We start from the raw sequence: 26,127 nt of genomic DNA on the forward strand, positions 1-26,127 counted from the left end.
TGGTGTCCCATCTAGGATGATTTCCTCTTACGCATTCAGTGCTGCTTTAATAGGTCCCTGCTTAGCCAAAAAAGTGAACTCAGGAAATTGACTAAAGGTCTCTCTCAATATAACCCCTTGTTCATGGTGTGTACCCACCTGAACACAATGCACTGAATTCCCACTTCTTTTAGTTGATTATTATCTTTTCAGCCCAAACCTTATCAATAATCCTCTGAAAATCAAGGTAAAGAGTACCATGTTCACCTATATGTCCTTTTGGTTATGCTGTATCTTCAGAGAATTCGAGGATAATAGTTAAATATGATCTGTCCCATCAGAATTGATGCTGATTATTTGCTAATACACCTTTCTTTTACATGTGATGCTAAAGAAACTAAAGCCTATTTTAGTTTTACAGTAAGCATCTATAATGTATTGCAGGGGGAAGTAACAACAAAAATAATATAATTAAGGAGGAATAATTTGCAAAACATGCCATCACTCTTACTTGAAAGAAGATGTAAAACTAAGATTTGCTGTAACAACAACAACAAAAATTAATAATAATAACGATTACTATTATTACTACCTGTGCTACCCATCTAAGGCAGGTTGAAATGTAAGTATTTATGATGGATCTCAGCATTAACAAATGGAGTGCATCGTCTAGTAGAATGTATCTTGTAAGGCTTGTAGTAGTAAAAAGCAGTGCACTTGTCATTCCAACAAATGGTGCATCACAATCATTTGAAGTAATAAAATCCTTTACTAAAAATGTTAGTGATGCACCATCTATTGGAATGACATAGCCACAGTACTGAACGGACACACAGACTGACACACAGACACTTATCCTTTTACTAAATAACAAATAGCAAAATAAGTTTCATGCAATGAACAAACTATTTCAAGTGCACTGCTTCATTTCTACCTTCCTCAGTCAGCTTACAAGATTTATTACATCAGTGTTACAATTTAATATCATGTGGCCATGACTACAAAATCTGTTGCAATTAGCTACATTAAGTATCTTGTGGGAGTGAAACTATAAATTCCTCACAAAAGACAGTAAGTTGTGTGAATGAGATTTTTGTCTTTAATGTTCACCCATCCATCAATCCTCTTCCGCTTATCCGAGGTCGGGTCGCGGGGGCAGCAGCTTGAGCAGAGATGCCCAGACTTCCCTCTCCCCGGCCACTTCTTCTAGCTCTTCCGGGAGAATCCCAAGGCGTTCCCAGGCCAGCCGGGAGACATAGTCCCTCCAGCGTGTCCTGGGTCTTCCCCGGGGCCTCCTCCCGGTTGGACGTGCCCGGAACACCTCACCAGGGAGGCGTCCAGGAGGCATCCTGATCAGATGCCGAGCCACCTCATCTGACTCCTTTCGATGCGGAGGAGCAGCGGCTCTACTCTGAGCCCCTCCCAGATGACTGAGCTTGTCACCCTATCTTTAAGGGAGAGCCCAGACACCCTGCGGAGGAAACTCATTTCAGCCGCTTGTATTCGCGATCTCGTTCTTTCGGTCACTACCCATAGCTCATGACCATAGGTGAGGGTAGGAACATAGATCGACCGGTAAATTGAGAGCTTTGCCTAATGGCTCAGCTCCTTTTTCACCACGACAGACCGATGCAGAGCCCGCATCACTGCGGATGCCGCACCGATCCGCCTGTCGATCTCACGCGCCATTCTTCCCTCACTCGTGAACAAGACCCCAAGATACTTGAACTCCTCCACTTGTGGCAGGATCTCGCTACCACCCTTTTACGGCTGAGGACCATGGTCTCGGATTTGGAGGTGCTGATTCCCATCCCAGCCGCTTCACACTCAGCTGTGAACCGATCCAGAGAGAGCTGAAGATCACAGCCTGATGAAGCAAACAGGACAACATCATCTGCAAAAAGCAGTGACCCAATCCCGAGTCCACCAAACCGGACCCCCTCAACACCCTGGCTGCGCCTAGAAATTCTGTCCATAAAAGTTATGAACAGAATCGGTGACAACGGGCAGCCCTGGCGGAGTCCAACTCTCACTGGAAACGGGTTCGACTTACTGCCGGTAATGCGGACCAAGCTCTGACACCGGTTGTACAGGGACCGAACCACCCTTATCAGGGGGTCCGGTACTCCATACTCCCGGAGCACCCCCCACAGGATTCCCCGAGGGACACGGTCGAACGCCTTTTCCAAGTCCACAAAACACATGTAGACTGGTTGGGCGAACTCCCATGCACCCTCCAGGACCCTGCTAAGGGTGTAGAGCTGGTCCACTGTTCCGCGACCAGGACGAAAACCACACTGTTCCTCCTGAATCCGAGGTTCGACTATCCGACGGACCCTTCCCCTGGCAAATTAGTTATCAAGTCAATTGACTGACTACAGATAACGAATCAAAGAAAGACTGAAAGAATTTTAAGTCCATGTAAGCAATGGAACAAGAATGTTTTCAGCATTTGTTACGTCATTGGAAGACGACAAATTCCCTAGACTTCTACATACAGTATATATAAAAAACTTTATTATTTTGAGCTGTCTGGGTTCTACTACCCTTAGATGCCCTTTGTGTGACCAATGAATTTACCTTTTTATGAAAACATCATACAGTTGACAGCATTTTTTGAATGGCACAGTCTAACTGTAAAATTAAACATACAGACAAGTGGGGGTTGATTGACTGGATGCAACTTCATTATTGGATAAAACAAGAAAAATTTTTTTTAGTAAGATAGACATATGAAAACACCATGACCACTTACTCTAAGTAAAATGAGGCCTAACATATAATTTACTGATGCATGTGCAATTTTAGTGCTGCAAAAAGAAAGTGTTCCTAGAAACCAGCATGACGCAAGTGCTGTTTGATGTTATCAAAGATGTGACAAAAAGAGCACATAAAAATAAAAATAAAATTCAATAAAAAAGAAGAAAATCTGTCAAAATAATCTGAAACATCCGCAGATCCTGATATTATGCCTGTGTTCTACATCTACTCTCCTGCGTGTCACTCAAGTCCTGGTGGTATACACAATGCTTTTCATTTGCAAGTCTCTTCCAGATCACACACGTATGTTCTAATGATTTCTACCACTTGGATGAACCCCAGCCGTTGAAGAGATGACCGCTTGACTTAATAACAGGATCATTTTCTACAGCCGAATCCCTGGAAACCTATGATGTTTGTGACACGGAAACAAGATCAATAACAAACCATTTTTGTCAAATTAAAGGATAAAAAATAGGTAATAAAGTCAACCTCCCCACATCACACTTCCCCCATCTATCTAAAAAGAGCTCCTTAGTAAAGCCAAGAACAGAGATACTCATATACTGCAGGAGAGAGTTGCGGCACACATGGCGAGCAAAAACAACAACACATACACTGGAAGAGGAGACAGAAATTATGACAGAAAATTACAACGCTGATCAATGCCCATCCAGCCCGGGACCAATCGAGCCCCAGATTGCTATTTCTCGATAACGGTACTGGATGACTCATTGGTTTGCACCACAAAAAAGTTCAAAAAGAGCAGATTAAAGAAAATAGTTTTCCAGAAGATGAAATGGAGAGACTGGATTGCCTGAGATTATTTGGAAGCAATCATGCTAAGAGAGAATAGTGAGGCAAAGAGTATAAAGGTCCTGGAAAAGGAATATATGAAGCAAGAAGCAAATATGAATCGAAAGAAATGAAGAAAAAGAGTCAGTGCAGGTAGACTAAAAACAGAAATATGGTGGACAGTCCAGGAACATGTGAAAAAGGGGAATTTAAGATATGGAGATGACATGTGAGATCAGCAGCCAGACCCTGGCATCTCACTCACGGGAGTGAGGTATTGGTGGCTTACACATTTAAACAGAGTACGCTAACAGCAGAGGTTTTGAGTAGAGAAAGAAATGTTTATAAAAATGTATTTTGAATAAATAGCTGGAGATGAAAGGAGGCCATGCTGTTGGTATACCATTAAAATACCATTAAAGCTCCAGACTGGTGCTTCTAAACACGTAGGTCATAACACATATGTGGGTCAGTGGACACCCTAGATGGGTCGTCTGCTTAAGTTAAAAAAATACATATGTAAGTCAGCCCTCACTTTAATTCTTAATTTCTTTTAATAGGGTACTGATTGTAGATTTTTAGTTCTGCACCCAGTCAAAGGGACATTTTGTTCTTGCATACTGGGGACTTGAAACAGTTCCAATTATGAGCAGATGACAACCTGTTATACACCGCGTACTTCATTAAGAAAGCCAGCAAACACGGACAAGCTCCTCAAATACCCCACGACATCACCTATTTTGAACTCTTCCAATTCCAAATCAGTCTCGCAAGATTCATCCTAAAAAACCTGAACCAAACAGGAATGTTGAAAGAACCCATATTTTCTGAGGCATATATTTATTTTACCATCAAGTGTGGTGAGCAACGATCTACCAAATGAATGCATGAATCCTTCATCTATAAAGACATATGGAAAGAAAGCGAGCTACCTACAGAGCTAAACCATTCAACTTGTTTAAATGAAAAAATGAATCTATTGAGGCTTCACAAAAAACAATCTAGTGTATTTGTACAACAAGCCAGCAGGCACTCGGGCATTGTCTCATTGCACACCAAATAGCCCAATACAAGAAAGATCACACTATGGCAGAACAAATCATCTTGTCTTGTTTTATAGATGCGAACAATAAAAATTGTACACAAGTCAGCCACCATCAAACTACAACATATTTCTATCTGCACTACCTTCACTTACCCCTGATTTTGACAAACGTGTGAAAATGACACAAGCCCGGGATAACTATTAAAAAGACAAACGGACACTAAATTTGACTCAATATTAAATGTCCATGTGTCAAGTTATTTTTGGATGAGGATGGTGTGTATTTCGATTATCATGTACTTGTACAGTCTACGTAAATGCTGAATATGTATACACTGTTATTTGTTAAAGTGTGCTATTGAGGGGGCAGTGTTGGCTAGTTTACATTAAAATTACAATCTAATAAAGGGTCTTCACTGAACTAAAATAGATAAAACTGGGTCCCGAGGCCAAAGAAGCTTGATAACCAGTGTTCCTCTAGAAGATGCCTTATGCAGAGCAGCATTCCAGGCCACTATCAGTTTCATGTTTGGAGACAGCAAACAAAAAATGAAAGAGAAGACGAACAGAAAGCAGAGCAGAGGGGACAGTGGAACTCGATTTGCCTTGAGGATTGACCCGAGTGGAAAATAGAAAAAAAAGAAGGAGGGGATGGAAAAATTTGACCTCAGTGAAAGCTTCTCATATTCTCTACGATTCTCAAATTCTTCTGACTGCTCTAAGCCTCTTCACTGATCTGTTATTCTTCACACAAGCCTGAGCTTTGGCTCGGATGTTTGAGTCACAATTAAAGTTTCATTTGATTGTCTAGGGAGTCCACATTTCCCACCTCATCTCCAATACATAACTGCTTTGCTATGATTTCACTATCTCATACTTGATTACAGCAATTCTCTTCTCAGTTGTAGCCCTGCAAAAAGCATAATAACAGACTTGAATGGAATGAAAATGCTGGTGCCACCCTACTCTTATATACCAAATGTCACGACCATGTAATCCTTCAGCTGACCTGAATATGCTGGCTTTCGTAATAATCTTCATGACACAGTTACTCACTTACAAATCCATGAAATTGAATCACCTTGAACAGAATACCTTGCTATGCCTCTTATACCATAAAGAAAGCAGACAAATGAAATCTCTTAAAGCCAGCATTCTCACTATTCCAAATAAAGCTCCTTTCCCTGTCCATATGTTCAATATATTATATAAAAAGTAAAACACTCCCTAGAAAGCAGAACTAATATTCTTCTTCTTTTGTGTAATGAAATCAGCCTACACACATTTTATTTCACTTTGTGCTTTGAATATTTCTGTTTGTATTATTTTTGCAGATGCAGATGAAATTGCAGACATTTCAAGCAGCTGATTTCTACCTCCCTGTGGTTTTAAATGATTATAGCCCATGATAGACCATTCAGTGGCTCTAACGTGGCGTAAAGGACTACTGTTACTGGAATTGAATGATCTATATTTTATCCAGGGTTGTGGTGACTGGAAGGCAGCATTGATAATGAGATGTGATTAGGCTGGGTGAGCTGCATAGACAGGCGCAAGTGGGATGCTGCCCCTCAGCTTTATGTCAGCAAGCACAGCTGTCGTCCAAGGCTCAGTGACACCTCAGATTTCAAGGGGGGGCTTTGAAAACAAGTGTTCCCTTTGCACATTTCCTCTCCTGAACTTCTTCTACCCCTTCAATATTGTGCTGTCAGCCTCCTTCCAAACAGGATCAAAGCTGGCCTGATTTAGTAATGAGGCCCCAGTCCTGCACTGGCTAGCTGATGTCTGCCCTGGGGGCTTTCGAGGAAATCAACACCAAGGCCCCAACCTAGGTACAAGCCCATCCCTTCCCCTTCTGACTGTCTACTACCCAGAAAGACCAAAATGTAGCCTTTCTAGACAAACATGACTTTATGTTGATTCTCCCCATATGGCCTAGTCAAGACTTGTAATGTTAAATGATTCTAAGGTTTCTTGATGTGCACCAGCACTTCATTCTAACTGATCATTCCAGCAGCCGGGAGAGTAAAGGTCAGGTTTCAAATTTAGCATCCCAGCGAGAAGGCCCATTTACACTGCACGTTCATCATAATAAGCTTGCTCTATTTAATTATAACAGTTCCCTCTGTCCGGAGGTCATAAGGCCATTAAAATTGATTTCAATTAAAGGATGATCCAAGAGGGTTGAGTGCAACACAAATGACTAAGCCTAACTTTTGAAATTAAAGGGTCTCTGCAAAATATGGTACTTTTCAATCAAACTGAAATCCGAACACCCACAGAAACTGTTTTAAGGCCACATGGTGGAATTAGTCTTTTAGATAGATGCATAAAATACACCGCATGTAATTACAGATTAGATCAACTACATCACATATGCTTTTAATATACTTTACATTGAAAGCAGAATTAAGTCTGCTCAGACTGAGAGCCATAGTATAAAGTCACAATACCTCACTGTCCTTTATGTGACATTATGGTGTTTACAAAACTACACATGTAACAAAATAAGAGAAATCATCTTCAATGGAGATGGATCTGATTTATGCACTTAATTTTGGATGCTCGGCATTTGTAATTGCTTGCTGTAAAATGACTGGTGTAAAATAAGAAGTGTAAGTAAATAATGTAGAATTATAGAGTAATTTCTTCCATAAAACAGATGTTTTTGTGTTTCTAAAATGCTAAATATGGGTTTTCATGGTGGTGCGGTTGTTAGTCTCCTGCGTTTCAGTCCCACACCCAGTTATTGTCAGGGTGAATATTACACATTCTACCCAAGTCTGTGTTGGTTTTCCTCTGGGTACCCTGGTTAGAACAAGTAGCTTTAGGAATGTCCTGTATGTATGTAAAATAATATGCATTAGTGCCTACGCTTACATATAATACATGTTATAAAGTGTCCAAGCAAAAATTAACCAAATATTGCATACTACAATACAAAGTCAACACCTCTGAGTAAATGATCCTAGGGTGTTAATAGTGATGTCTAAAAGAACTTAGCAGCTTATTGGAGCTGTCAATATCATAGAAAAAAAGATGCTGAGGGGATCCCAAAAGGTAATATTGAGCAAATTAAACACATTATGCACTGTAGAGGATCATGGAGATCTGTTTTGTGGAAAAGCCTTTATAAAACCAATGCTTCAAGAAGTATATGTTAATGATAGCGTTACACTGGAAAGAGGTTTAAACAATTAAGTCAGCAGGTATTATTTTTGCCTTCATTTGAATTCACTCGGGCGGCACGGTGGCGCAGTGGGTAGCGCTGCTGCCTCGCAGTTGGGAATCCTGGGTTCGCTTCCCGGGTCCCCCCTGCGTGGAGTTTGCATGTTCTCCCCGTGTCTGCGTGGGTTTCCTCTGGGTGCTCCGGTTTCCTCCCACAGTCCAAAGACATGCTGGTTAGGTGGATTGACGATTCTAAATTGGGCTTGGTGTGTGGGTGTGTTTGTGTGTGTCCTGCGGTGGGTTGGCACCCTGCCCGGGATTGGTTCCTGCCTTGTGCCCTGTGTTGGCTGGGATTGGTTCCAGCAGACCCCCATGACCCTGTGTTCGGATTCAGCGGGTTGGAAAATGGATGGATGGAGGAATTCACTCTGTTAAATAGAGGCATTATTCTAGGGCTCCATTAAGTGGCTTTTGGTATCTCTGCAACTTTAATTTGTCATTTAAGGATCACACAGTATCCTCAGAGCAGTCCACTTACCTACTAGATGTAACACAATCTATGGTTCCAAATACTGCCCCCTAATGTTATATGGCAAGTTCTAGCTGACAGATCTCCTACATTCATGCTGCAATAGACCATATGTTTCCAACTTCACTGGCTATGGACTATGTGCAGCCTCATAGTGGCCTGGAGCCTTGTGGCCTCTTGACAGCCATCTGCGGCCTCACTCTCACTGTTGTGACAGGGTCAGAAGCCTCTGGCATATGCTTGAACACCTGATCTCCTGAATCTTGGAGGAACCTCTTCTTGTTAGTGCCTGGCTGAAACTCTTTCTTTCCCGACCTGGTGTAATGATAATTTAGAATTATAGACAATGGATAGAAATATTTGATCAAAGAATGTAGTGTGTTTAGCAAAGTGTTGTCTTAGCTGCCAGGTAGTGTCTTTTGAAAGGTGGTGGCAATACTTATTGTTGCAGAATGTTGACTTCACACCTTAAATGACCATATAAAATTTCTGCCAGAAAAAGTGACTTTTTTTCACGTATTATTTGTATACATTAAAAACAAATCAACTATTAGATATGAACTATGAGATGAGATTGAAGGTGATTAACCTTTCTAATTTAAGAAAAGGGAGACTAAAAGGTGACATGATCGAAGTGTTTAAAATTATTAGTTCTGAAGAACACACTCATGTGAAGAACCTATAATAAATGACAAGTACAAAGTAGTGTAGTGGAGAGTGGGACTTTAGAAACCTTCAAATGCTGACTTGATATTTTAGACAATGCAGTTGAATAGGATGGAGGAAATTGTTGGGCTGAATGGCCTGCTCTTGTCCCAGTTGTCCTACTGTTCTAATATGAGTAGGACTTGAATTCATCCCTACTCCTCTACTTCTGCACACCTCTCATACAGATGATATCTACTGCCCACTAACCCCTAGTATGCTCCCCTAACCCCTAGTATGTCTCTCTCTACCTCCTTCTGTTTGTTCCGACACATTATTCTACAATCTGGCATTTATACCGCTGGTTGGTTTTTGCCTTAAACTTTAGGGTCAAAATCCAATCTGGAGAGTGCAAATGGAAATCAGGGCAAACTCATGCACAGACTAGTTCATATTATATATACTATATACTGTATATATGGACAGAGGTGTCACACACAAGTACAATAAAAGACCAATATAGATGTGCCTGTGTCTAGAAGTGTAAAGGTTAAATCACATTATATGACTTTTCCAATGATTTTCAGCCCTAGCCTCCGTTTATATAATCTTAGAGAGTCATGAGCAGTCAAGGAACCCTCCTGTGACCAGCAGTCATATAATCTGACATACCCAGTGACTCAGTTTGTTTTCAGCTTAAATCATACAGACAGACTCTGTTTGCATGAAAGCTGACAACCAACAAGCACTCACCTGAAAGTACAATGCATATACTGCATCTATGTGAAATAGGGAAAAGGGAATAGGGTTTTAGACTTCACAAAAAGAAGGGAGGCTGGTATATCTGATGTAGCACATTTAACACACCATGATTGAAGAGAACATAGAACTGTTTGAGACTCGGGCTCAACTTGCAGCACCTGTAAACCCTTTGCATGTGCACCAGCATTGTCAGGCAGCATGTTATTAGGCATCAGAAAAAAGGGAGAGTTTATAATAATTTGGAAATGTGAAACTGGGCTAGAAAGTTCTCATGCAGTCACAAATTGGAGTTATGTAAATTGACAACGAGATCAGCCACTCAGTCATCCAGTCTGACATTCTCTCCGATTGGAAGATGTGTCATTGGCTTAAGCATGATGCACTTTTTGAATTGGGTACACTCATAACTTTCTCATTTTTGAAGAATCAAGTGTTTATTGGAGGGCGGCACGGTGGCGCAGTGGGTAGCGCTGCTGCCTCGCAGTTGGGAGACCTGGATTCGCTTCCCGGGTCCTCCCTGCGTGGAGTTTGCATGTTCTCCCCGTGTCTGCGTGGGTTTCCTCCGGGCGCTCCGGTTTCCTCCCACAGTCCAAAGACATGCAGGTTAGGTGGATTGGCGATTCTAAATTGACCCTAGTGTGTGTTTGTGTGTGTCCTGCGGTGGGTTGGCACCCTGCCCGGGATTGGTTTCTGCCTTGTGCCCTGTGTTGGCTGGGATTGGCTCCAGCAAACCCCCGTGACCCTGCGTTTGGATTCAGTGGGTTGGAAAATGGATGGATGGAAGTGTTTATTGGAATTTATATAAAACAAATGCATGTGGAATATTCACAGGGTTATGCCTGGGCTCTTGTATCACTTTCAAAGGATGAAAGGATAAGCCTGAAGATGGTGAGAGGATGATCCTCTAGTGTACAATCCAGCAAGCTGTAATGCAGTGGACAATCTATTTGTCCAGCTGCCCATAATGCTCCCGCATGCATATCCTTTACAACTTCAAGGCGGCAATTTTGCAAATTGAAACCTATAAATTACTCAAGGACTGACCAACCAATGCACCACATGTAGAGTGTCGCCACCGCAGATCATTATTTAGCACTAATGGAGGAGCTCCACTGAGTGGGCTTTTTAATCAGAGCCAGGACTCCTTCTCCCACCCCCAGTGGCCTCTTTCGCATTCAGCTTGGAACCTGCGGATGCCTCACAGCTCTTCCCTACTTCCTCTGCTGTCTCTGCCTCTCTAGAACTAATGGGACCTTCTCCTGATGCAGTCACCCAACAAAAACTACTGGTGTTTTAAAATAAAATGAAAAGAAAGACAACTGCTCACAAAGGATTTTTCTCTTTCACTTTATCTGCAACACAAGTTTCAGTTGTTATAAGGTGAATTTCAATGTAGTGTCATTCAAACTCCTTTACAAATAAGCATGACTTAGAAACTGAAATTTGTAAAGGGAAAGTAAACACAAGTGTGTTGGAAAAACTTGTTCAGTTTCCAAGAGCAACAGGTTTTCCTAGACAGCTACAGAAATATATTTTAATTATAAGGAAACACGGAGTAACTAGTTAGTGACTGCTAAAAAAATTGTTACACAAATTCATAACTTATTGAAATTGTGAAAGATGGCTAAATACACACTTTAACATTTGAAAGGGAAAAGATAATAATAAGTATAACAAATACTGCTAGTTAGAAATACATTTGATCAACATATTGGAAAACTAGTTTTCTGATACCTCTTGCCATAATATTCAGTTTTCAGGTAAAGGCTACAGAAGTCTATTCCCCATCAAAAGACGAAACGAGACAATAGCAACAATAGAAATGTATTTTACTTTTAAATAAAAAATCCAAGTAAGGCATGAAATCTAGTGTATGTCTAAAATGAATGGCTTACTGTAGACAGCTACAGAAATCCACTTTGTGTATGCTTGTTAGAGACAGGCAACGTCATAAACTACATAAACTACATTGCTAAAGGCAAATATAGATTTCAGAAAACAGCAATAATTTATTCTGTTTGTAAATGGAAAAGACAGTAAGAGAAAGCTACAGAAACTGATTCTGTATCAAAAAGTGAAGACCAGTTACAGACAAACCAAGGAATGAATTCTATTGTGAAGCAAGAATTTAATACAGATATATGAGAAAATCTACCAATAAACTATAATTGCAAAAAAAAGAGCAATTTCTTAGAAATGCTATATCAATACTAGGTAGGTAGGGCCTCCTTCTGCTCTCAGAACAGTCTCATTTCTTTGCGGAATGAATTTCACAAGATGTTGGTGACATTCCTCTGATTTCTGGTCCATGTTGACATAATGACATCACACAGTTTTTGTAGATTTCTCATCTGCACATCCATGCTGCTAATGGTGTTCTGTTGGATTCAGATCTGGCAACTGGAAAGGTCAATGAAGAACACTGGACACATTGTTCATGAAACCAGTTTGAGATCACTTTTGGTTTGTGACACGATTCATTATTATGCTGGAAGTAGCCATTAGAAGATGGGCAAATTGTGGTCAATAAGGGATGCACATAGTAAACAATAGTACTCAAATAGGCTTTAGCAATGATTGATTGGCATTAATGGGCTTGATGTGTGCCAAGAACACATTCTCCTCACCATTACACCACCACCACCAGCCTGGACAGAAGACACAAGGCAGGTTAGGTGCATGCTGCTGGATGTCAGAAGAAATTGAGATTTGTCAGACTATTTGTCCAGTCTTCAACCATCCAGTTTTAGTGAGCCCATGCCCACTGTGGCCTCAACTTTCTTTTCTTGGCTAACAGGAGTAGAACCCGATGTGGTTAGTTGATATTGTAGCCCATCTGCCACATGGTTCATTGTGTTGTGCATTCTGAGATGTGTTTCTGCTCACTCTAGTTGTGCAGACTGGTTATCTAAGCTACTGTAGCCTTTCTGTCAGCTCTAATCTGTCTGGCCATTTTCCTCTCTGACCCCTCTCATCAACAAATTGTTTCTGTCTACAGAACTGGCACTTGCAGGATGCTTTTTGTTTTTCACACCATTCTGTTGTACATGAAAATGCCAAGACATGGACAGTTACAGAATTAATTAAACCAGCCTGCCTGGCATAAATGATCATGCCACAGTCAAAATCACTGAGATCACATTTTTCCCAAATCTGATGTTTGATATAAACATTAACTGAAGCCCCTGACCTACATCTCCATGATTTATACACTGCACCAGTGCCACATAATTGGCCGAATATGGTATGGATAAGCAGGTGTACAGTTGTCCCTAAGAATTTATTCAACGATTGAATAAATGAACCTATCTAACATGTGTCCATTTCTGTAATAAATGAACTGGGCACATGTTAAGAATCAGGTCTGAATGGGAGAGTAGTTCAATACAGAGTATACTAAACACACTCAGCCATTTGGGCCAAACTGCCCTGAGCCCATCAATGCATTTTCTGAAATTCTTTAGTCCATTATAACATTACAGAGGACCTGAACCTAACTCAATAGCATCAGAAACCAGTCCTAGTTGGGATTCCAGTCCTTTAATATGGGCCAATTCAGACTTATTGATCAACATAACCTGCACAGTGATGCATTTTCTAACCCACTCAGCCCTGAACAGGGAAACACGGGGTGCTGGAACCTATCTGAGCTGGCAAAGGGCACAAGGTAGGGACAAACCCTGAATAGGGCACCAGTCCTATCGCAGGGCAAACGCACACGCGCACACACACACACACACACACACACACACACACACACACACTGCACAGTGATGCAGCATTTCCCAAATCCAAAAATATCAGTTACTTGGAGATAATTCAATTAATAGATCATCGGTTTATGAGCATTTATATGTTTCTACAAATGTAACTACAGTAAAATATATGCCATAAAGTTTTAAGAGTCTTTCATAAATTTCCTGGGTGGTACAGCTTAGAATAAAGGCTAGTTAAATGAAATTGTGCCAACCTGCTGTCTATACAATACAACGACTGATGGTAATTGTAATAGGAGATCTTCTGCCTATTGCTACTTTGAGAATGAGACAGCAGGATGAATTCAGCATAATTCTTTATACCAAGTCTTTTATATCGATCTAGCAGCTAACAGCCCTCCCTCTCTTTTATTTAAATTCCAGACTCATGCATAAAATGTTGTGCAAAATAAGAAATCAAAGGAATGCAAATAACAAAAGTTGTTGAATGAGGCTATCTCCACTGGACTGGAATTAAAATCTATTTTATAATCAAGAAAACGCATTCTATGTGTAATGGAAACAACAGCATATTAAAAAAGAAGAATTCCAAGGCTTTGTGTGCTCAGGGTTGTACATTTTGCAATGATATTTTCTCTAACCCTCCTATGTTGTGCTCATTATATATCCTTATTTTATTACTTTTTTATTTACAGCATGGATCTAGCAATGTAAGCTTTATACATTAAAGGCTATGGGAGGTCAAAGAATATTCTAAAAGTAGCAGAGCAACATGGAGGCAAACCATTAATGGGATGTCACTTGTTCAAGGGATACATGCATAAACTCACTCATTTACACAATTTTCATCCACCAAGTCATTAATTTTTTGAATTGACTTATTCGATTACAGGTCCATAGGGAGTTGGAGCCTGTGTTAGCAGCTTTAAGCAGAACACTGGCACCCCATTGAAAACCCTGAACAATGGAGTATGGCAAGGCCACAGAACACACATAGACTGTCTAATACAGTATGAGTAACTTTGGATTTGATGGTATACCTGGAGAAAACCCTAGAAAACATGTAAGCTGCAGAGTGGCAGTGACTAAGATAGCAATGGGACTTGAGCCCCAGAGCTATGAAGCAGCACGGTGCCACCATGACATTTGTATTTACATAATATTTTAAAATTGAATTCACAGGCTGACACTATCTAAGGGGAGTTTCTCACTGTGCTCATTTTTTTTTCTGAACACTCCTGTTCAACCTTAAAGTCCTAAAATTGCTAAATTGGCCTACTTTGAGTTTTTGCAATATATAAAGGCCATATCATATTATGCAATTTTTCTAGCAATTTTTAGTTGTAGCCTTCATTTACATAATCTTAGTGAGTCAGAGGCAATCAGCCTTATGCTCTCATGAAGGCAGTCACCTAATGTGACACACTCCAACTAGCCTACGACTCCTTGCGACAAAGTCAAACAGATTTGATTTCATCTTTAGTTGTTTTGGTGGCCTCTGTGTGTATGAGAGCTAACAACCAATGAATTTTCTTTGAGAAATACAATTCAAAAAATGCAGATGTGGAGTGGTGGCTCTGGGGCTAGGGATCTGCACTGGTAATCGGAAGGTTGCTGGTTCGAATCCTGTAAAATGCCAAAAGGGACTCTGCTCTGTTGGGCCCTTGAGCAAGGCCCTTAACCTACAATTGCTAAGTGCTTTGAGTAGTGAGAAAAGCGCTATATAAATGCAAAGAATTATTATTATTAATAAGGAACATTGGGTTTTTTGAACATCATAAACAGAAGAGGAGGTCATCTGTCTGATGTCTAGTGTTTTATGTACCACAACAGAATGGAAAAAAGCAAAAAAAGAACAATATTGAGGCTGAACTCAACATACATACGTTAACCCGTTATGCAATGCCGGCTCTGTTAGGTAGCACCTTATTGGCTGTCAAAAAAGGGGGCTAGCATGACTATGTTGGAAGGTTGGTATGCAGCTACTAAATATGACATGCCCAGTGAACTTTAATCATGTACTGTGAATTGACATGGTCTGACAACAAGATCGGCAATTACAATTGGTAAGTCAGACTTACCCAACAGCTAGAAGTCACTTGTGACTTTGTCTTAAGTGGGTATGCTGTGTGATGGACTGACATCTCAAGAAGAGTTGATTATTTTATTGAGTCCAAACCTCATGAGAAAGGCTCTGATTTCTACAAACTGCTATGTATGATATAATACATATTTTATGGCACTCTCCTTACTTCTTACTTTGATTTACCCTCATTTCTTTTTTTTCTCTGCTTTTACCTATGGTAAATTCTGAAGAGAGGTGATTATTCCTGTGCCAAACTACTAAGCTCCCACTTTCCAAAAACAAACACAAAGTTAATGAACACCAATACTGCCATTTGCTTTCATGTAACTAATATAATTATATTAGACTCCCCTTCAGCTTGACAATCAAGAGTATGTAATCTCTATATCTGATTTCAGTGTGTACACACACACCACCTTCACCAACATCCAGGGGATGTGAGGCAAAAACAAAAGCACCATGTCACCGTCCCAAATCAATATCCACTGACCTTGTGTAAAGATATGGGGCACACCAGTGCTAAAATACACATCCAGACAGCTCCCTCTATGCCAAAGCAGCCAAAGAAAACACAGCCGAAAATGTTCTATCCAGACTAATTATCCAGATGTCCTCATTAAGCCGCTCCAGACTGTGTATAAAGTGCCTCCCTATGTGGTGGGCTAATCCCCCACCCTGGCACGGAGACATGTGCCCCACCCTTCTGAATAATTAATTTTCATGTGTCACCTACACTGCCTGGGTTCCGCTCTGTGGTTCAAGGTGTGGACTTGAACAGTTTCAGTGGTAAAAAAAACTCTTGCCTCACAGATGGTTTTGCCCATTTCCCCTTTAATCCAAGACTGTCGACAAACATGTGAGTTAATAATACCCATGTATACCCCTACCAGCCCCCTCCATCTCAGCCTGACTCGGGCTCATCACCAGCAAATTGAAACACAGACTGTTGAAATCTAGCGTGAGGCCGCCTGCTACTCAGAAACCAAGCAGAAGTCTTGCTTGTCACATTATTTATTTTGAAGTTTTGCTCCCTAACCACTAGGGTGCATTTCTCCATAATAGCAATGGCTTTCTCCATGCTGTGTGGGGCTTAATCGCCAAACGTTTTTTATTTCGGATGAACGTGGGTCTGCCACAAAGATATTTAGCTTCCTCCAACTCCTGGAGGCTCAATCTATAAAACCAGAGTCCCTGGCAAAGAAGCAGCTCCAGGCCCAAATCGAATACTTCATTATTCCACATATAAAGAAGGCAGCTGGCACAGCAGATTCATCCTGGCCTGTAGGTGACGACGGGCAAGCCTAACACATGTGTTCACAAAGGGGTCTATAACACCTCATAGAAACAATCACATTATTTAAAAAGAATACAAGAGATCATGTATTTAGCAAACTGAGAATGAACAGTTTGGGCTTTGCAGTCCTTCTTTCTGTACTACCAATGCTTACTCTGTTCATGGCCCGCTCATCACATCTTTCTCCTACTCTTAAGAAGAACTGCAGTGAGTTACCCTATGACACAGAATACAAAGCAAGTTTAAGCCACGCTGCAGAAAATGGTTGCTGCTGGTCCAAAGTTTGTCCATAAAGACATTAACATTACGCACCCCCCCCCCCCCCCCCCTTCTGACCTAAGTAAGTGACTCCCAGGTATCAGTTCCTATCTACTGAAACCTTACATATGTTTGATTTCTAGTAAAAGATACAATCATTCATTTAGAGGCAATAAAAACAACTCAATTCTGGGTCACCTTGTGAAGCACATCTTAAGCTGATTTTACATTATGCAACTTCTAGTTATTGGGTATGTCATACTTGCCAACCGTCATTGCCAATCTCGTTGACGGACCATGTCAGCTTACACAACTGGGAATTGCTGGGCATGTCACATTAATGACTGAGTGTCGACCTTCCAACACAGTTGTGTTTGTGCCTTTGTCTGACAGCCAATAACATGCTGCCTGATGGAGATGGTGCTGTACAAAGGGTTAACAGGTACTGCAGCTTCTTTTGCAAACTCTGCCTCTGTTTTCCATTATTTTCCATGCTTTCATGCTACATAAAATACAAGACATCAGACAAATGAGCTGCTCTTCTGTTTGTAAGGACCTAAACACCCGCGGTCCATATTCCTTGTTGTTGCATTATATGAATTGTACTTTCAGATAAGCATTCATTGTTTGTCAGCTCTCATGCATATAGCGCCCGTTCCTAGTTGTTGGACTAGTTGGAGTGAGTCGCTAGGCATGTCATATTATATGACTGACTTTATGGGAGTGTGCAAACGACTGCCTCCAACTCATTAAGGTTACGTAGATGAAGGCTTTAACACAAGATCACTGGAAAATTTGTCTAATGTGACGTGGCCTTTACCATAAAGGTTCTCTCTGTTCAAAACCTAACTTTTTTCAATGTGTATTAGCACGCAGACTCATTTTAAAAATCGGAATGCTTTTGCCTGTCCTTTTAAGTGTCTTAAAATTTCTTGCCATTTGAATGTCAAGATGTGCACTTCCTTTACTCTTTTATTGGTTGCCAATCAGCTTCATAAAAAAAATACAACTTGCCATCTTCCAGCCAAAGTAAAACTAAAGCTAAAAAAAAAATGACTTTACAATAAAATGATAGTCTTCATGTAGGCAACACTGGACCCCAAAAGGACATTATAGAAATTAAAAGAACAAAATTAAGAAGTTAATGTAATAATCATAACCCTGCTAGGTAAAATAATTGTTAAGATTGTGTGTGAATGACTGGTGGATGACTGGTGACATCTTAGTGTAAAACAAACTGTTAAGTCAAAAAAAAGTGGGAAAAAGTTCTACGAGGCTTCACCATTATCTTCGAGCCATAGGAAGTATATATATATATATATATATATATATATATATATATATATATATATATATATATATATATAACCACACCTCTTCAAAGCCCATCATTGAAATCATTTCTGAAAATGTGGATAACAGATGACATGTGACTGCCGTCTAATCTTCAAAGGGCCACAGGCAATCTGGACAACTTTCATTACTGGGTCTTTATTTCAAAATTGTAAGAACCTGTGGCCAGACAATCTGCACCATAAATCCTTACAGCTGCAAACTATCAAATAACAAAACTTCACAGCCCCACTATAAATCCAACCCCTCCCAACCCAACAGAAATACAGCTGTGGCACTGCCCCTGCTGGTAGACATGGAAATAGCAAGCTTTGTTGTCATACCTACTGAGAGTGCAAGGTGAATTTCGAGAAGGGCATGACACATTTGAAAATTTCCCCTCCAAGATTAAATGAATGTTGCATCATAAATGAGGAAAAACATAAAAATGCCTTGCATAGACTAGACAAGCAAACACAAGTGTTGACAAGCGTGCAGATCATTCCTCTGGTTTAAGTGATAAAATCCTGAGGAAACTTTTATGAAAAAGTAAGCAGTTAAGGTCTTTGGATTAAGGGAGGACTGGGAAATGCCTGCAGGAAATAAATCTGCCTTAATGTTAATGAAAATGCTCCTATTCTTCTCCTACTTGCAAAAATAATGTTTTCATAATACCGGCCAGTTTAATCATCATTTTCCACAAGGACAAGCAAGATGTTGTCACTTGTGATTAAGATGCAACATTCGAGTTCATAAGGCTGCTTTTTCCATATCTGGTTCACACAACTTCAGAGAGCATTACTTCCCACCCTTTTCAGTTTCCAGTATTGGGACGACTTGAATCAGGAAACAGTTTCCCAAAACCTCCACTCTCTACAGGAGAACACCTCACCAGCATAGTCCAGCACCCATTTTACCACCGGTTTATCCATTTGTGGTGGAATGACCTTCAGAGTTGCTGCTTTTTCTTGATCACCAGTCTAATCATTGGTCATAATATGACCTTCTGAGAATCCAGTTTCAATGTATTTCTATTGTTGACTTTTACCATCATAAATTTGAGCTTCCCTTTATCTCCATTCATCACTGAATGGTGAGTGTAGTTAAAACTGAAGCCAGGAAGCACTTCTTTACACAAAGAGTTGTGGAAATCTGGAACAAACTCCCAAGACGAGAAGTTGAAGCAGAAACCTTGACAACCTTTAAGAAGAATCTGGATGAGATATTGGGACAGCTTAGCCATTAGCTAAATAAACGGGCTTCATGGACTAAATTGTCTCTTCTCGTTTGTCAGATTTCTTATGTCCTTGTGTAAAGCTGAACTTCTGTCTACCTCTAGTGTCTATTAAGTGGTCCCATTATGTTCAAAGATCTCTGCTCCTCTTTATTCTTAGTCTGCAGTGAACGACATAAAATTTCAAAATTACTGCTTTCTCCCTACCATCAGTCTTCACTGAGTAGCCACGTGATCTTCAAAGTAACCAGTTACACTCAATTAGTTCACTCATGAGTCGAATGAGTGTATGATACCTGTAAGTGTCCCATTCCCCTGCCTTCAATTTCTACAAGGTTTACGTGCTCTTCCAGAAAGTTGAACTCCCTTTAACCTATAGTGCCCACTTTGCAGTCACATGATCAGCTCCCTTCTACCACCAAAGGTCCTCAGTGTGGACTGGATTCTCAATCTAAACTCTGACTTCTCAGTTTACCTTTGCTGGGACCTAAGCCACAATTAGATAGGATCAGAATGGAACTTAGCTGTTTCGGCAGTTGGGGTCCTGCAGGCTCCCCATTACTAACATTTTACAAATTAGTACAAAAGGATTAACAACAATAGCCAGCAACAAAAGAACACAAAGGCAGGCTGGCCTGTAATATTTGCTACAAAGAACAAGTAGCTTTAGCCATTGTTCTTTTGTGCACGGAGAACAAGTGATCATTACTTAGAAGGCACGTGTGTCCAGGTTACGCTCTAATTGTCTGCATGGAAAGAGGATTACTTTAATCTACTAATAGGCATCATTTATGGCTACAGACTTCACACTCAACCAAAGGCTCACACTTGATGCTCTATAACAGGGTGTTTTGGGAAAGACTTGTTTTGGGCTTTCACAGTTCATGAATAAGGTGCAAAAAATGGAGATTTATTGATACATACACAAGAAATGTTAACTTTATTAAAATATTTATTTAAACAACAATATTAAACTAGTTAGGCAGTGTGATGTAGCTATTAGTGTACCACACTTTAAATCACACAATTTAATTTAATTGCCAAATGCAATTTTATCTCTAGCCCTTAAGCAAATTGCTTAAATTTCTGCTTCAGCAGTAAAATAATTGTAAAGCATCATTATCTTTTAAGTTGACTTGGAGAAAGGCATCATCAAAAATACAGTAATAAAAATTATTTAAACATTCAAAACATATTAAGAAATTGGTGACACAGTAGTGCAGTTAATGTTGCTGCTTCCTGTATCCAGTGCACCTAAAGATTGTCCATGTAGAGTTTGCATGTCCTCGCCATGCATGTACAGTGCATCTGGAAAGTATTTACAGCGCATCACTTTTTCCACCTTTTGTTATGTTACAGCCTTATTCCAAAATGGATTAAATTCATTTTATTCCTCAGAATTCTACACACAACATCCCATAATGACAACGTGAAAAAAGTTTGAGATTTTTGCAAATTTCTTAAAAATAAAAAAGTTGAGAAAGCACATGTACATAAGTATTCACAACCTTTGCCATGAAGCTCAAAATTGAGCTCAGGTGCATCCTGTTTCCCCTGATCATCCTTGAGATGTTTCTGCAGCTTAATTGGAGGCCACCTGTGGTAAATTCAGTTGACTGGACATGATTTGGAAAGGCACACACCTGTCTATATAAGGTCCCACAGTTGACAGTTCATGTCAGAGCACAAACCAAGCATGAAGTCAAAGGAATTGTCTGCAGACCTCTGAGACAGGATTGTCTCGAGGCACAAATCTGGGGAAGGTTACAGAAAAATTTCTGCTGCTTTGAAGGTCCCAATGAGCACAGTGGCCTCCATCATCCGTAAGTGGAAGAAGTTCGAAACCACCAGGACTCTTCCTAGAGCTGTCCGGCCATCTAAACTGAGCGATCGGGGGAAAAGGGCCTTAGTCAGGGAGGTGACCAAGAACCCGATGGTCACTCTGTCAGAGCTCCAGAGGTCCTCTGCGGAGAGAGGAGAACCTTCCAGAAGGACAGCCATCTCTGCAGCAATCCACCAATCAGGCCAGTATGGTACAGTGACCAGATGGAAGCCACTCCTTAATAAAAGGCACATGGCAGCCTGCCTGGAGTTTGCCAAAAGGCACCTGAAGGACTCTCAGACCATGAGAAAGAAAATTCTCTGGTCTGATGAGACAAAGATTGAGCTCTTTGGTGTGAATGCCAGGCATCACGTTTGAGGAAACCAGGCACCGCTCATCACCAGGCCAATACCATCCCTACAGTGAAGCATGGTGGTGGCAGCATCATGCTGTGGGGATGTTTTTCAGCGGCAGGAACTGGGAGATTAGTCAGGATAAAGGGAAAGATGACTGCAGCAATGTACAGAGACATCCTGGATGAAAACCTGCTCCAGAGCACTCTTGACCTCAGACTGGGGTGACGGTTCATCTTTCAGCAGGACAACGACCCTAAGCACACAGCCAAGATATCAAAGGAGTGGCTTCAGGACAACTCTGTGAATGTCCTTGAGTGGCCCAGCCAGAGCCCAGACTTGAATCCGATTGAACATCTCTGGAGAGATCTTAAAATGGCTGTGCACCGACGCTTCCCATCCAACCTGATGGAGCTTGAGAGGTGCTGCAAAGAGGAATGGGCGAAACTGGCCAAGAATAGGTGTGCCAAGCTTGTGGCATCATATTCAAAGAGACTTGAGGCAGTAATTGCTGCCAAAGGTGCATCAACAACGTATTGAGCAAAGGCTGTGAATACTTATGTACATGTGATTTCTCAGCTTTTTAAATTTTTAATAAATTTGCAAAAACCTCAAGTAAACTTTTTTCACATTGTCATTATGGAGTGTTGTGTGTAGAATTCTGAGGAAAAAAATGAATTTAATCCATTTTGGAATAAGGCTGTAACATAACAAAATGTGGAAAAAGTGATGCGCTGTGAATACTTTCCGGATGCACTGTATGTATGTGTAGCTGTACTTCGAAATCGAAAGAAAAATGTTCTAGTTAGGCTAATTGCCAATTACAAATTGACCCCTTTATGAGTATTTGTGGGCCCTGTAATGGACTGGTGCCCTCCCCAGCTCTGTTTTACACTTTCCATATAGTCATACTGGAATAGACTCTGAGAAAAACACGATATCATACATATCAAGAACTCCACAAAGATGTGATTGGTGGATATATGTACTGTATGTGACTAAAGATTCTGATTAATCAAATACCTGTAGGATCTGCATGTGGATGCTTCAAAGAAATACTAACACATGGATGCACTGACCAGATGTCTTCAGATGGGGTCAGCCCTATGCTGGACAACTGATAAACAGGCTACATCCCATTTGCCAGGCTTGGCCCTCTCTAACACAATTAGCCCTGCCATCTCCATCTCTGGTTTTCGGCACATATTACCAACGGCAGCTCCAACAATAAAAAAAGAACTGGACCTTGATTTTATTTCAGAAGCTTGGCTTCCCGACTCCTAAAAGGTGAACCTTTATGATGACAGGATTTTGTACTTTTACCTTGTGTAGTACTCTACACTGTGTAGTTTATTGAACGTTTTGCTGCCACTTCTGTAATGATGAATTTGGATCATTTTTGATATTAAGTATTCAAAATCAAGTAGATTTACATGTTTTGCATAATTTCTGCATGTTTACACTTTCCCTTCTTTTCATTAATTCATCAGTATTCCAGACTCACCTTTTCTTGTTCAAAATTATGGAAAGCTGTAACTCAAAAATTCAATTCCAAGTGTAGAACGTTTCCTGCTATATTACTATGTAGCCATAATTTGTGCTCAAGAGCTTGAGATTATTAACCACATACTGTACGTTAACACGTGGAAGCACAATACACTATTAGCAATAATACTACTACTACTACTACTACTACTAATAATAATAATAATTCTTTGCATAAGTATAGCGCTTTTCTCACTACTCAAAGCGCTCAGCAATTGCAGGATAAGGGCCTGGCTCAAGGGCTCAACAGAGCAGAGTCCCTATTAGCATTTACGGGATTCAAACCGGCAACCTTCCGATTGCCAGTGCAGATCCCTAGCCTCAGAGCCACTACTCTGCCTACATAACAAATATATATCTTTGTTGATTCATTATAGCTCACACTGCATTACAGAGTTGCAGAGGGTCAGAGTGCATCTTGTCAGCGACAAGTTCAACACAAAAAACAAACCTTTGCAAGGCTTCGACACATTACTGGGTACATTCACACACACCACACACTTATGCATTCTGGATCAAGTTTGCAAGTCACCAATTAAATGAACTTTGATTTTCTATTTTCAATAAAAATTGCAGGGGGATACAGTATACGAATATACCCTGCATTGGACTATCATCCGCTTTATAGTTGGTTCTTAATGTCTTATGACTGAAAACTGGTGCTAACACTACAGGAATTTAGGTCCATTTTCCAGCCCATTCACTGTCTATTTGGAGTTAGTCCCATTTAAACTGGATTCTTGCTACAATTTAAAAGTACTGTCTAAAACATGTCCCTGCTGTTCATAACTGCTGGGACTGATATAGTCTTAACATAACCCAGTACCAGAAATCAGGTTATAAGAATAAAATAATATTGAGATAAACTAAGGTAACATGTCTCAGGTCCAGCTCTATTCTTGGTCCTCTAAGTGGGTTCCAACTGTTACAGTACCCCAGTAAGAGTCTCTTCTTCAAAAGCATTCCTTTCAGTGTCATCTGCCCACTAGTTAAACACGCACTTCTAGGTAAAGTGTGTATACAGGGTGGTAGGTGGATGTGTAGATTCACATTTTAACAGGAAACATGTCCATTGACAAATATCAAAATAAATAGCATTGATAAATGAGGGCCCTGATCATAAAGCTCTGGACGTGTCCTTCGATAATCTTTTAAGACAGGTGAATGGATGAGCACCACTGTCTTTAGCTCTGCTTTGTTCCAGTAGTAGTAACCCATGAGCTTCTTTTTTGTGTGTTTGCCAGACTATGTTTACCAAGTAGTGTGCACTTTAATAGCAGACAGACGCTCTGCTATCATAGTATTTCCTTTTAGGAACTCATCACACTTTTATATTCCAAATGTTCCTAAAATTAAATTCTTACAGTCTCTTTTATATTTTGCTTTTATCTGACTGACTTCCGGAACATCTGGACTACACTATAAAAAAAAAATAAAAAAAAAAGGGTGCCAGAGTGGTTCTTTATAGTGATGCCATAGGGGAACCATTTTTAATTCCCTAAAGAGCCGTCCAAATGAAGGATCAAGAAAGAAAGAAAAAAAAGCTTAACTTATTTGGTTCTATCATAGGCTCCATAAAAATCTATATGTAGATCATAACATATTTGTGAAATACCAATGGGTTCATCGTTCTAAAAAAAGGACTCTTGCTGCATGTATGCACATAGGATAAGTTCAGGTGGTCTTGATCATTCAGAATTCTGCTGGGTAGCCTATAATAGATTAAAGATTTCTATTTTGTCCACATATTTGGAACCTTTCCAGAACACAAGGAGCCAATTTTATATGAAAATAAAACTTTCTAGAATGAAAGGGTGTTTTGTCAAGCAAAGGTTCCATGAGGAACTACACAACCCAGTAAAGTACCATGTCGAAGCAGTACTTTAAGAGTGTAACTAACTCAGGGAATTGTGCTTTGTAGTGTCCTGCACTTTAGTAATCCTATAAGGCTTTGCGTAGAGGCCTGACTCTGCTCTGCATTCATTACTGGGAGTATGGATCTACAAGCACCACCTGCCCACACAAATAGATACAAACTCTTACTGCAGTGGTTATTCCAACCATAGTTCATTAAAACTAGTTAGGCACATCTGTAGAATAAAAGACACAGCCATGAGATTTCAGTTTTACATACCAGTCAAAGCCATGCTGACAGAACAGCTTGGCCTGATGGCAAAGAAGGCCTAGCTGTCTGCTCTCCAGGAGCACATTGAGGCAATCCAGGCCAGCGCCAAAGCAAACAGTGATTAGGTTTGGGCGGAGGTGTGGGTGCAAGGATTACTGAGACACAAGCAAGTGCCTCAGCTGCACAAAAGCTGCCAATGATGCTTACAGCAAAGAGTCGCCTGGAGCACAGTGTTGACGACCTCGATCAGCAGCAAGACCTACCCCAGAGCCAATCCATCTGTTGGTATGCACGCAGGCTTGGCATACCGCCCAAAGAAAAAAAAATGGCTGGGTCCCACATGTGCCAGTCTAATGCTTCTTGCAAAGCTTCCCCTAGCAGCAACCCCCCCCCCCCCCCCCAAACACATGTGACTCTACAAATCAATTGTCCTACCATGCATACCAGCATTTCAACAAAATAAATTCCAAATCCTTCAGACAGACAGACATCCCTGAATGGGAAGCCAAAAAAAAAAAGAAAAGAAAAAGAAGCTGCCTGCAGCTGATTAACCTTATTGAAATCAGAATATGACAGCAGCTCAAGGGACTGGGTCACCGGAAAAAGGCTGACAGTGACTACACTTAAAAAATGAGACAGCAGAGTATGCAGCCTGCAAATAATGAACAAGGAGCCAGAG

The 26,127-nt window shown here is 40.6% G+C and overlaps 1 protein-coding gene across 3 annotated transcripts in view; it reads right to left on the reverse strand.

The window, feature by feature from the left end:
- The window catches only part of robo3 (roundabout, axon guidance receptor, homolog 3 (Drosophila)), a 407,285-nt gene that overhangs the window by 101,250 nt on the left and 279,908 nt on the right, over window positions 1-26,127 (reverse strand). The gene's annotated exons all lie outside the window — the stretch shown is intronic.

The sequence above is a fragment of the Erpetoichthys calabaricus genome, chromosome 9, assembly GCF_900747795.2.
Source record: "Erpetoichthys calabaricus chromosome 9, fErpCal1.3, whole genome shotgun sequence".
Lineage (NCBI taxonomy): Eukaryota > Metazoa > Chordata > Cladistia > Polypteriformes > Polypteridae > Erpetoichthys > Erpetoichthys calabaricus.